Source organism: Amblyomma americanum, chromosome 10 (assembly GCF_052857255.1).
Source record: "Amblyomma americanum isolate KBUSLIRL-KWMA chromosome 10, ASM5285725v1, whole genome shotgun sequence".
Classification (NCBI taxonomy): Eukaryota; Metazoa; Arthropoda; class Arachnida; order Ixodida; family Ixodidae; genus Amblyomma; species Amblyomma americanum.
In genome coordinates, this window is record NC_135506.1 from 20,271,338 (window position 1) to 20,285,795 (window position 14,458).

A 14,458-nucleotide genomic window follows, 5' to 3' on the forward strand; every position below is an offset into this window, starting at 1 on the left:
CATGGATCTTTCTGCTCTCGTATTGAGTATTTTGCACGAGGGTCTCAGTATTGCGCTAGTAAGAAGCAGAATATTGTCTTCAAAATTCTCTGACATTTTCGCTGTAGCATATTTTTTCCTGCTAGCGGTTGTTTCTGGTCGGCCGAGACCCCGGCTCGGGAAGCCACTAAACGTTGATTGGTAATTCGCGCTCAGTTACGGAGCGCATTTATATGTCCAAGGTTGTACAGATTGTCGTGGACGCAGGGGCTAACTCGAACCCATGCTCCGTTGGGTAGCGTGCCCGAACCTTCGGGCTGAGGAAAGATGGAACTTGAACTTTGGGAAAACGAAAGCAAGCGGGTTTAATGGCACTTTGGCGAAACTCATTTACATATTTAAGAAAGAGCAAACAGTCAAAAATTACGAGTTCATGCGTCGATGCGACTTAATCAGCCTTGTCGTCAGGGCCAGAGCGTCCTTTCTCAGTCAGCACGCTCCTTAAATCCCCTGAAGTACCCCTCCCCCCACCCTTTCATCAGGCGGTGGCCAATCCAACACGAGGCACATTTCTCCAGGATGGGAAGTTGCATAGCGCGTAGCAAGCGGAGTCTCATCGTTGCAGAGTCGACCCGTGAGAACGGGCGAAGAGAAATCGCAAGTCCGCCGCTATTTCGTACAGAGGTGCAAGCGTTGTGCAAGCGGCTCCTGAAGTGTCTCCCAAAGAACACACGTGGTTCTTGCGGCGCCGCGAGCCTCAACTGCAGCAAGCTCTCTCCGGTCGGGCTGCCTCCTGAGGGATACAGCTAATTATTCGAAGGCATCGTTCCTTTATTCCCCCGTCGTCTGTCCATCGTCGGTAGCTGCCTCCAGGCGTACTCCTCCGGGAACCAGTCAGAGGGAAGGTCATTTCCACCAAGCCAAGCGTGAGAAAATTCCGCTGGTACTTTCCCAGCGAGACACTCTTTTTTGTGGGGTCGTCGGATGGTCAAACGTCGTGTCGCCAGCTGGGTCGCGACAAGATGCACACAAGAACATACGGTAACGAAAGCGCTTCTCAAGTAGTATCCAATCTTGAGAAGCCCTCGGCGAAATAGGCGCGGTGGAGTCATGGGACAAGGTGCTTTTTATTCCGGTCTTTTGTTCTGTTTTTTGTGTGTGTAAGCATGAAGAGCGACACACTAGTGGCCGGTGTGCGCGGAGCCTCGTGCATGCGTTGAGTACAAAGTGGCTCAGAATGCTTTAAATGGCAGCAGGCGCACCCAGTGCGAAGAAATAAGGTAGGAGCACTTCTTGAGATCGAATCTAATTGATCCACCTTAGCCCAATTACATACGTACCACACCAACACGCTCCTGCTGGACTGAAATACACAAAGAGGGAAAATTTGATTTCGGTTTCAGGACGTGGCTGGATAAAGAAAAAAAAACATGGAACAGGCTTTAAAGCTTAGTGGAATGTGAAGGAGATGTAGTAAAACCGTGGTAATTCGGATTTCTGCGCAGCTGAGGAAATGTCCGAAATAACTAACTGTCGAATTATTGGGGGCACCTAAAAAAAAACGTTCAACAAGATGTCCCACATCAACATACCTTTATTTCGCAGAAAAAAAAATCTGTAATCACAGAGTAATTACGTGCAAATGACTCTTTCTCATAGATACCACATAAACCGGTCATATCGCTGATATTCCAGTCAGTATTGCATTTGAAAAAGTCACTGATTTTTCCTGAGTGTTTGTGCTTGTTACGGCATAAATTTTGACCCTTACTGATTGAATGCTATTTTTTTTATGTATCACCACCGGATTTCTAAATGTGACTGATTTTCATGTGTTTGCGGCTATTACTACGGTTATTACTACGCTATTAAATACACGTTTTGCTACTTATCTTTTTTTTCTCTTTTTGTAGTTGCTTATACTGCATTTCTCACTTGTACCCACTCTCCTCTATTATTTTCCAGAGCCGCGAGGAAAAGCAAATAATTATTAAATTAATAAATAAATGTAGCAGCGCGTGCACACTGTAGGTTGAAACAAAACGTATGTCATCTAGGACACTCAAGGCATTAAGTCTCCCCTTCCCCACTCCGCCCCAGCATAGGCACAACCGAAAAAAATGCACTCTGCACACAAACGCACATAGTTATGTAAAACAATTACATGTATTAGGTAACACAAAGGGTGCTTTTAGCTCAGTCCGGGACGCTCAGGTAAAGAAAACAAATAACCAAATGGACGAGCATAGCGCCAAACAAACAAGCACCACTTCGCAACCTCAAGAATGACACTCGCAAATTAGCACAAGCCTTTAAATTATGGGTCAAGACGTCAAGGACGCATCCGCACTAATTTTCTGCACAGGCAGGGCCTACTCCAGGTGTCGTGAAAGCTGCTGCCTAAAGGCTTTTGCAGAAACAGATCTCAGATGACGTGTATTGAGGATTGCTGCGCTTAGTTTTAATGGGCAATCTCATTAGGAGATAAAAACCACATTACTTAAGTGGAACCTCTTCAGTTTGCTTCATTGCCACTTTGTGCTTCAAGATTTGTCAATTGTTAGTGACTTTCCTCTATTCGTACTTTTCAGGCATTCGTCATTGGATGCACCGTACTAAGCATCGACGATCACCGGCAGCTACAAAACAATTTGCTTACAAGAGCCTCCAGTGCGTGCACGTCCGTTAACGGTCGCAACACCGCTGTGTGAAGCCTTCGAGCGTTGTGATCAAACTATAAACTGAAGTAAGAGAACAGACTAGTGTGTTCGGGTAGATTACTTGTAATAAAGGAAAGGAAGGGGTGTCCGCCTTAGTGTTGCTTTTGCTAACATTTTTCGAAACGAAGCCTGATGTAATAATAATCATAGGCCTTCAATAGTCCCTGCTACCTATTTCGTCGGTTCTTCCTCATTCTTTCACACTATCTACTTTCTTTTTGGTCTATTGGTTTTCTCCCCTTGTTCTTTCCTCTCCTCGTATTTCCTTCTGTTTACTTCATTCTCCGTTCCTTTTACTCTCTCTTCCGGACTGCCCAAGCACGCTTCCCAGCCCCCCTACCAGTCCGGTCTCTTGCTGTGCACCGCCACCACACACCGCCACGGCCTGCTTGCTTTCTTCGCTAACTCGGCTCAACCGAAAACGGCCGAGAGGCACCTGCGCCGTACCTCCTTTCTCCCCTGTAGTCTTCTTTGTACGCGAGGGTTGCGCACAACGTCGAAGACTGGAGAGCATTGTTGGAAGCCGGGTCCGGTTTACAACAATCGGTTGAGTGGGGGGGCTTTCTCCGTACCTTTTCTTCCCGGCTCGAAATTCTTTGAGCAACCTCCCCTCACCAAACAGTCCTCTTCACCGTTTAAGTTCTTTCAGCTCTGCCCGAATCTTTTCTTCCGGGCTTCAATGCCTTTCACCCCTCCCAGCCTCTTTTCTTCACTGGTTAAAATCCAGTTGAGCCGCGAGGGAGAGCCAGCCGTAGATGCGTGCCACTGGCAAGTTTCCATGAAGTCGCCCAGGGGTGAGGACATGCGAGGGCCTGCTCTCCGGGGCTAGCTCAGTTGCTCTCCTGCCTGCCTGGACATCGCCCGCCTACCAAAGGTTCTGTGCGTTATTGGGATTGGTGGGCCTGGCCCCAACTATTAGTAATTTGGGCCTACCGCATGGAACTACTGCTTTGGCGACAGTTCGTCGGCCCCCATATCGGAACTTTTCTTGCCTGCTGAGGCGAGCAAGGAGCCTCCGGCACTGTCTTCATCACATCGCTGGATTTCCCTACAGGTTCTTCTCTTCCGGGATATTTCGCCATCTATAGGAGTTGCTGCAGCGTCGATTATCGTGCCCCAACCAACGGAAGCGGCACGGAGGCTTGTTCCTGGCGGCCATCTTGGATGGCTCTGGCGGAGGAGGGCCTGTTCTGCTTGGAGTATTCGATCGTCTCCTGCGACTACATGTGTCTCCTGAGGATTTCCGATTCGTGCAGGCTGTTGGAGTGCGGCTGGGTGTGCTCCCTAAAACAGTGGAGACCGTGACTGCGGAGGTCGACTAACTGCCTTCCTCCTGCTTACGCTTCGTAGTATTTGCCGCGTTTTGATAGATGTGGTGTTAGTTGTGCTGTGCTCGCTGCATCCGATGCTTTTAACTACCACCATTGGATTACCCTCCAGCATTGGATTACCTACCAAGCTTAATTGCGACTCCGCACGCTGGGCTCTGCTTTGCCCGGGCCTTTACCTACAACATGCCACCCCACGCATTCCAACAAGGTTTCCCTGCTCACAGCAGCGAGACCTTAGAGGGTGGCAGAAGAGAGCATCCCCAACAACGAGGTCAGCGCAGTCGGGAGAGAGGCGCTGAAGCGTTCACACGGAGTGACCCAGAAAACCACTGCTGCTTTCAAGTGACACCAGCATGTCTCATACCTGTCTGCCTGCCCGCTGCCTGCACACTATCAAGGGAGGTTAAGTAATATTTGGGAAATACCGATGAACAATTTGCCTGGGGGTTTTCGTCAGTGCGATGTCCTTCGCCGCCACAGATGCGGTGTGCGTTAGTTGAGCGGTCTTGTCCCTCAGAGCGGGCCACGACACCAGTGATTACAAAAGCCAGCGCATAAGCCAGCCTCCGACTGCGTGATGTCAAAAGACGTAGCCCTTTTTCATTGTTTGCATGCTAATATAATTTTTTTGTCTCACCTAAATTTTTTTTCAGTACTGTGCACGAATGCCGTTTTTATACGCTGGCTATGCAACCACAATTTCAGAGACTGTTGTGATTTAAATAAACTATAATAAATGTTTCCGTCATTGCAGTTGGCATGCATTAGAAACTTACTCTATCCATGTTCCAGGATAAATTGCCCGCAATTACAGGTGCCAAACACCTCCCTGGCATGACCGCAGCTGTTGTGCATGCTTCAGTACCGCTCTACGGTCGCCTAGTCTCACGATCTATGCACGAAAACAGTTTTTGTGTGCGACCCCTCGTTTGCACAAACTAGAATGTGCATGTAGACCCTTCAATGCTTGCAAAGAAGAAGACTAACATACCCTTCCCCATCGATTTTGGTGTCTTTGACCAGCTCACACCCAGCCACAACAGCTTTAAAGCAGTCAAACTGTTATACAGTGTTGATCGGAATGTCCAAACCTACACGCGAACTGGGGCGCTGTGCGATAACAAGTCCCCTAAAAGATCGGCTCACCGCGACAGCATTACGGATATAATGCACAAAAATGTAGCACTCAGCAACTTTTAAAAGACCGTAACCCCAAAGTTATGCGTCCTATTTTTTCTCGAAGATAGCAAAGGCATGGTCACGGACATTCATATGTCTGAGTTGGGGACAAGCCATCGCTACTGATAACGAAAGTGAGAGTTTTTGCTTTCATAAGGTTAGAAAATGAACATATTTAACTTGAGAAACTCTCGTATCGTGCTCTGGAATTCAGCAAACATTTCATTTCCTTTAGTGAACCTTCAGGGCCAATGCATTAAAGAGGGGAGTGGTTTCAAGGCAAAAACGCTTAAGCAGATGCAATGCATATTACAAAACAAAGTATTTCAGTGTAGTATGAAAATGCTGGTTATCACTAATGTCGACGATATCTGCAGGAAGGTGGTTGCATTCACGTTATGCACGAGGCTGGAAAGACTTGAATATGTTTCAAAGTGAACTTTGTGAGACATGCCGAACCCTGCGCTGAGCTTCGAAGCAGTCTCATGTCAGCGCAGTGAGAGTATCATATACGGCTTGAATGCTCATGCGTGCTAACGAGGAAAAAAATCGAAATTGGAAAAGTTATTCGAACGTTCACCATGACTCCAAGGGAACAGTGCCGCAGTCGCGCCGTATACACGTATGTCTTCCTGTAGACAGTGACGACCCATCTAGTTGCTGATGGCAGATGAGCAGCGCGCCTCCCTGACTCGTTCGGCCTCGACCTTCAAGCTCAAGTACAGCGTCCGAGTCCCGCTGGTCACATGGCTACTTGCGGCCTCAGCCGCCGTCGGTTTCCAGGGGCGCGTGAATCCCTGGATGAAGGTCCCGTGGCAGTCGAGCTCTGGAGAATCGTCCCCTCTTGAGCAAGTTCCCGCCAAGTCGTCGGCACTCGCGCGAGGAAGACCCATATACGAGGAACCCGGGCACGAGCTGATCGACCCAGCGTCCCGGCACGCCAATGAGTCCGCCGACAAAGGACCCTTCGGCTCCCATCCACATGGGTGATCCAAGACCACAGCAAACGGAGACCGGTCGACGCGCCAGGTGAGCCAGTCGCCATACTCCCCTCGTCGAAGAGCAGCAAATAAACTGCTTTTGTTAACGTTTTCCCCTTGCCTCTCTCTTTCTCCGAGCTTCGGCATGATCCCCATGTCTGAGATGATTTCGAGACGCTTGGAGGCGGTTGGGGCTCAAGCCTTTCGACCCCTTTAGGGATGTCTCTGACTGCGCGACGTTGCTTTGATTAGGGACACACCCTTCAGAGAGAAATGTTGCCGGACAGTTGGTACTGCATGCCGGATAAGCGGAAACTGCGTGATACACGACCGAAGGTCTTTGCCAAAAGTAACCGATCAACTTGTTTTGCTTATTAGCCCTGTAGCAGTTCATTCATGGCAACCCTCAAGATCTATATCTGTGAAAGTTAAACGGAAGCCTTCTCCTCTTCGTTCCGGACCTTTTGGACCGTAAGAGTGCCTTAAGGGCTGCAGAATACGACTTGAAAGCAAACGTGAATGTTCGGTTACTTTTCGCGAAGAGGATACCAGAAGGAGGAGCTTGTGCTATCGTCTGGTGCTGGGAGTCTGGTGCCTAAGCCCAACATGCACAAGACACGTCGCGGTGCTTCAGTGTATATGTCGTTCGGCTTCTCATTGCATGGATACGTGAACTAATCCCGGTCGCAGCGGCCATATTTCGGTATAGGTGAAAGCCAAACCGGCAACGCAGTCCGCGATGCCATTCCACTTTAAAGAATGCCAAGAGGCCGAACTTAATTCGGAGCTGTCCACTGCAGCGGCCGCATTTCGACGCAGGCGGAATGCGGAAATCCCCGTGCTCTGTGCGAGTGCGCGTTAAAGAACCCCAGATGGTCTAAGTTAACCTGGAGTCATCAACTACGCTCTTATACGGCATCCCTATGTGTCAAGTACGGGACGTTTATTTACGAATAGCGCAGTCTGTGCTGGGGATTTTAGCAGGTTGGGGTACAATAAACATAAGTAAGCACCACGTTAAAGAAAGGCAGGGAACACAAAAATGAACCGGGTTAAGGCAGCTTGAACACTATGGTAAAAAGCATAAGCAGCACATTTTTAAACTATACTGCAAACGAAAGTCGACACGATAATTTTGAATAACGGCCATTGTTTAGAAGATTCTGTTCAGTTGATGTTTATGGAAAGAAATAAGTACCCTAGTAGCTCAGGTAGTAACTGGGGTTTCTAGGTAACGGCACAAGGTCGTTCGTACGTGCGTAAGATTCCTGGTCGGTGTTGGCGAGCGTATGAGTGCTTTCGCTCTAAAAGCAGATGCCTCCGTACTTTTGCGCAGACATGGCGTGTGTAAGGTGGTGAGAGAACTCATGCCTTGAATCTGTTGCCGAGAAGGTACGCAAGCAACTTGTTGCGAGTACTGGTACCTGGATTGTTTTGCACAGGCGGCCTTTAAATGACTTGCTATGGTAGCTCATACTTTGAAGCTCTTGGAGAAGCGGTACGTAAGTAACGTGCTATGATATAGCTGCCGCCTGAAAGCTTTGCGCGGGCAGAGCTGCCGTTCTGAAGTTCCTGCACAGACTTAACGTAAGCAAAGCTCAATGAGGGCTGGTGCCTGGATATTTTTTGCACAAAAGGCACTTTATTCTATGACAGCGGTTGTTACGAGTGTGAATATTTGCGTGTGTTTTAGAAGGAAAAGAAATCAGAAATGACGATACTGGGGGGGGGGGGGGGGGGTGTTTTTCCTTGAGTGTTTTTCTCTCTAATAACTTTTCTTCTTTCTTTTTTCCAGGCCTTCATCACGGGACACACCTATTAAGCACTGAAAATCTCCTGTCGGGAACTAATTTGCTTCAATGTGTCAGCAGAGCTCGTGCAGTCACGTGTACTCGGCTCTGTTTGATTGCGTACATTCCATATGTCCCATCTCGATAACGGTTTCCAGTGTTACATCTAGAGATCAACATGTCATGCATTACAGTTTGGTTTAGCAAGATCATGCCATGCTCACACCTCGCTTACCTGCTTTACGATATGTGCTCCCACGTAGGGCAAAGCATGGGCACACTAAGGAAGGTATCCCTGAGTTTCTGTGGCTGACTCAAGAGCGACGTACTTGAGGTTCACAGTCGGCGAGTTTTTCTGTTAGAGAGGGAACGGCAGTACTATCGGGGGTACTTTTTCGGTCACGTAATGTTTTCGTAAAAATGATAGTACTCTAGGAAAATAAAGCGATGACGGTGAATGTGCGGTATAGTTGGTATGGTGTGTAGGTATAGCAAGTATAATTAGTAGGTACAGGGTAGTATGTATTCTAGTATGTTATGCGTAATGAATTTTTAATTGTGAACTGTGGAATTTAACGTCTTGAAGCGACACGTGGGGTATAAGAGATGACTTAATGGAAGGCACCGCATTAATTTAAAGCACTTCAGGTTCTTTAACATGCACTAACATAACATAGCGTGCAGGTGGTTTCATTTCGGCTCCATCAAAATACGGTCGCCGCGGCCGGAAGGGAACCGATGACCTTAAGATAAGCAGCCTAATTACTAAAACGACAGATTAACTGCGGCGGGTTTACTCTTAGTAATAGTAAGTGCAGTAGTACAGTACAGTTTTGTGTAGTAATACAGTTGAGTACAGCAGCATGTAGAGTATGTATTTAACAATTTTTCCGAGTTTCATTGTTGCCGCTTCGTTTTTCATCTTGATGAGTGATGTCCTTTTTTTTTTTTGCTGTGAGAGTTGACCATGATCCGAGAAAATGCAACATGCCTCCTGCAGGAAGTAGTCTGGCAACTCTGTTCTAGTGGCAGATTAAGCCGTTTTGGTTAAACAACTTACTATGTGACTCGCCGTAAGCCAAACTTATGTATAGCAGATGTTGTGCAATCTATGCAACTATTCCTCTCATTCTCCTTATATAACGTCCTCCCAGCTGAAGCGGATCGAAATTTGAAAACAAAAACAAAGCGTTTTTCCTAATTGAATTTGAGCAATCGTTGTTAGGAGTTATTTAAAATAGCGGCCACTGTCTCTTTCCGTGCTCTTTAATCGTTAATTTACATTAAATAATTACCTTCTTAAATAGGGCTTTCACGCTCAGGTGTGAATTGGAAAGTTGTCGAGCGCTATGAAAATGGTCCGGCCCAGGTGCTTTCGACAAGCTAGCCTTAGCGCAGCTCTTTTTATTCCGCAGAAATGAGACTGCGAAATCTGAAAATACTACGTGACAACTCTCATCATCCGCGAATTGGTAAAGCGCTGCCAACTTCTCGTCTTGTGCACTGCTCACGACAGAGCTTCGCGTTGCTGCCGGTTCGTAGATTTCGCCAGCAGCTGATAACGCGCGCCTTCAGCAGCGGCAGCTGCTTATTTCGGAATCAGCCCAACAATAAGCTCTGTCGTGGGCAATGCAGAAAGGCAGCGTTGGCAGCGCTTTAACAAGTCGCTGATGAGAACGCTGAAATAGCGGTGAATTAGGGCTCACAATGTACGCAGCCATATTATATATATATATATATATATATATATATATATATATATATATATATATATATATATATATATATATATATATATATATATATATATATGTGTGTGTGTGTGTGTGTGTGTGTGTGTGTGTGTGTGTGTGTGTGTGTGTTAAGGGAGCCAACAGTCACCGAAACCAAGGTGTATAGGGGAATGTTTTTTATCTGTTGTGCTTATCAGTGGGATATTATAGTACTTAGCTTCTAATAACCCACTGATGAGCACAATACATAAAAAAAAAACATTCCCCTATGCACCTTGGTTTCGGTGACTGTTGGCTCCCTTCATAAGTTTGTAAAACGGGCCCCTCATTTCCTTTAACTTATCTGCTAATATATATATATATATATATATATATATATATATATATATATATATATATATATATATATATATATATATATATATATATATATATATATATATATATATATATATATATATATATATATATATATATATTAAGATTTTGTGGGCTTTCATTTTGCCGAATGGAATGGGCTATACGCTATGGCTACTCCATCGGGAACACCTGTGTCTGAGCACTTTCATGGCGCTTAACAACTTCCAATTCACAGCTCAGCGTTTAAAGCCATATTTATAACGTTAATTGTTTAATTTCAGTTACCTACTAAAATAGGAGAAATGAGAGAAATAGCAGCCGATACTTTACATAACTCCTAAGAAAATTCACTTGATTTCAGTGCAGAAGAACGCGGATTTATAAAAAAAATCTTGCCCCGTTTCATTTGGGACATTCTGTTAATTCAGTGCTTTCACTTTTGGCACATTGGGCTAAGCATGACCTCTGCCCAAGCGAGCAAGCAATAACGAGCACAACAGTTATGAATATCTAGACTTTCTATAAATGTGTAATTTTATGCTCTCATAGGTGAAATGAAGGAAAATCTTTTTTGTTTCTTTTTTTTTCAGGATTCTACGACGACTTTCCTCATGCCTGATCCACCACCCGAACGGGACGGAATATAGCGGATTTTGTTCCCGCAGAATTTCATTCCTTAGATGCGTCTTCCGCATTCTAAATAATATGTTGTGTCAGACGGTAGTAAATTCTCGAGTGAGTTCTGCCATGGCGAAATGCTTCATCTCCTGATGACTCGAACCTTTCAGATCAAGACCCATGGAGTGCACATTCCCACCGCTAAGTTGAAGCTATTGCAAACCTTTGTTTACCGCCACTTATTTGTAATTTAGCTTGACAGAAAAACCTGCAATATTCTCATCTACTCTTTTACCTTGTATGCTCTTCACTACCTTTTAAGCAACTGTAGCAATAAAGACCCAGTCCAACTTGCGTTAAGCATTTCAGTATATTTGCTGCTCCTGATTTAAAGTTTATTGGACTGCTTGTATCTTTAGAGCTATGGTTAATCAAGCTGTGTTCTTGACCAACTATATTTTATTTGTCTGTGTTACAGTTTTGCGTTCATTTTTACCCAATAACTGTACGTCAGTGTATTTCCTTCTTGTTACCTGTGTTGGTATGCTGTGTATTTCGGTTTGCCTACTTTTAGTGTTATGGTATACTGTGTATTTCGGTTTGCCGACTTTTAGTGTTATCGTATACTGTGTATTTCGGTTTGCCTACTTTTAGTGTTATGGTATACTGTGTATTTCGGTTTGCCTACTTTTAGTGTCATGGTACGAAGTGTGACTTTCGTCTCACTTTGTACAAATTTGGGGCATTATTGTAGCCATCTTCGGAGCAGTTGTGTGTTGTGCCCAGAACAAATACAATTGCATAGGTTATAACGAAGGTTATTGTGCAGCGATCGATTTACGTCAATTCTGAGTTTGAAGGTTTCTTGCAAAACGCGAAATGTGCTTCAACAATGAGAACTGAGTGCTGGGAACGTCAGGGCAGTTCCTCCTTACAACACGGAGTCCCAGAAAACTGTCTTCCAAAAGCGGTTTTTGTGACAGCAGCCTTCAGGCGTATGACGTAATGACCGAAGTATACGGACTTCGGAATTCTTCGTTGTCTGTAGTATGTATATTTGATTCCTGCAAGTTGTCACGATCAACCGTGGTGATGTCCGCCTTTCAGTGCCTCTTCTATTATAGACAAGCGGATAGATTGCCGGGAAAACAATGATTGATGTAAACGCACACCATGAAGAATAACTTTCCATTAAATACGCGGCTTAATACATTCCCAATTACTTGACGTGTGCTCGAGCCCTGGCCTTTTCCTAGTGTTTAAAAGCAACGCCAATCTAGATCTGAGCTCTAGATCAATGCTCCCAAACTGAATCTGGGATTCTTCAACAATTGCATTGAAATTTTGCCAGAGGAGAAGCTCTGTTAAGTCTCAAAGAAATAGCCGGTGATTTGTTTAACGTTCCCACTCTTGACTGCAATCGCAGGAGGAGCAGTGTACAATCCTGATGTCAGCTTCATGAGTTCGGCTTCCGGCTCCGAGTTGGACGATGACGAGGCTGGAAGAGGAGCGAGTGCCGTCAGCGAAGTCCTCTGTTCCTCTTCTCAAGACAAACAGGGCGGACTTCAAGAGCAAGGACCGCTCTACAGCTGCACCTACTGCTCGTACACTTCGAGCACGTGCTCTAAAGTTACGAGGCATGTCCGATCTCACACGGGAGAGAGGCCTTTCCCATGCGCCTACTGCCCAGCGGCGTTTAAGACCAACTTCCACCTTATGAGGCATACGCGCTGCCACACCGGAGAGCGACCGTATAGGTGCGACATGTGCCCTTTTGCGTCTTCTCGGTCCGGCCCTCTAAATGAACACAAGTTTAAGCACACCGGCGAGAAACCGTTCAAGTGCGACTTTTGCTTTTATGCTGCTACCAACCGATTTAAAGTACAGCGTCACAGGCAGAGCCATATTAGGGAAGGGGGCTATCGTTGTTTTGAGTGCCCATTCGTGGGCTCAAGCTGGGACGGTCTCAGAGCGCATATGTCCTACCACGGGATGTAAAACCGTGACATTTGGAAACGCACGCGTATTGATGCTGACAAATCCGATGTGCATATCTTGCGCGGCAGTACACGCTTATCTATTTTGACTACTGGCTCAAACGTGAGTACTATTATGCTTCCCATCTGGCCGACAGTTACTATTTTCTCGCCCATATCTCAACCAGAGACCATTGGAAGGACGCTGGAGTAGAGTAAGGTCTGTCGCGTACTGTCGCATGCTCCTCTTGAGCCACGCTATTTGAGTATTGCACTCAGAATCGGTACTCCTATTTCTGCCGGAACAGCACGGGGTTGGGTGCTGGAGGACACCTGTACGAATAAAGTGAAGGCCACGACCACTTATCCTATGTCACCTCAGCCTCCCCCCTTTTATTTTCTTTTTTGACACAAACACTATCGCTCCGCTGCAAAATACCCAACATGACCACAGCCGAGAGCGTTTCCTGGGAGGCCAAGCGCTGGTCACTTTTATTCCCTACTTCTGAAGTGAAAGACAGTGAATTCTGTTACCGCTTTTGAGCTCTCGAAAGCAGATTACCGCAGGAATTTAATTAACTACTGTAATTACGGTAGTTACTGTCCGAATTAAAAACAGAAAACGTTTGTTGCAACACCAAGTCTTGTGCTCAAATTTAAGGACAAGTTACACGTGCCTAACCATAACTTCAATTTAAGTGCGGATAAAATTGAATAGCCAGCTCGGCCATCGAAGTAGGGCGGCTTCAAGCTGGCATTTGGCCCGGAGAATGGTTTGGGTAGGTATAACTCTAATGCGGATATCCTCTGTATGTTCACTGGAAGGGGGGGGGGGGGGTGTCCTGGTTGTTGAATATAGAATGGTTTGTGTAGGCAAAGCTATCCTTCTCTGTATTTTCAAGAGGGGGGGGGGGTCTGTATCGTTCTCGTTGTAGAACAGCGGGCGGCATAGTTCTGGTAACGGTCGGCGAAGGAGAAGTAAGTTCGAGCCTGCAGGGCACTTTTACGTACGTCATGGCCTGAAGGGAGGTTGTTTATCGGTTGTGTATGCGCTCTTTGAGGACTGCCTTCGAATGGTCCTGAAGGAGCTTTCGACGTGCTTGAGGACCATGGCCATCGCTTCACAGGAATGTACGTATAGATATGCTTTGATGTCGCAGGTTAAGCCATGTGCTGTGCATTCCTTACAATCTTGGAGCGTCCAGTTTGTAGCGATGGATCAGTGTATACTGAAACAGGCCGGGAAGAGAAAGGAGTAAAAAGTTAGGAGGCAGCAGAAAAATATAAAACGATGTAAAGAAAAAAATACAACTAATAGACCATGCTGAACCAAAGAAAGCTGCGGTTATGCCAGGAAAGGGCCCTTGCACATGGAGAGAGATTGATGCGTTAATTGTGTCATTAATGGAGCGTTTCTGCTACCCTGCCCCTCAAAGATTGAGTACGATAGTGCGGGTACCCCAAGGTGGATATGACGCCGCGTGCTGGCTGAACCAAGCCACCAGAAACACAGCACGCCAGCCGCTACGAGGGAGAGCTGGCTGCGCTGCCTGGGAGCGCAGCTTCAGAATCATCATCATCAGCACCAGCAGGACAAAGGTATTTCGCCCGTATATCTCCAACGGTGTCTCTTTTTTTCTGGTCAGTGTCTTATGGGGTGATGGAAGTATTCTTGCCCCCCTCCCCAGCCCAAACTACACATCTAAGTTCATAAATGAGGATATCAATCCCTTCTGCCGCTACTGTGGTCAGAAAGATAACTTCGACCATATGATCTTGGCACGCAGTCCAT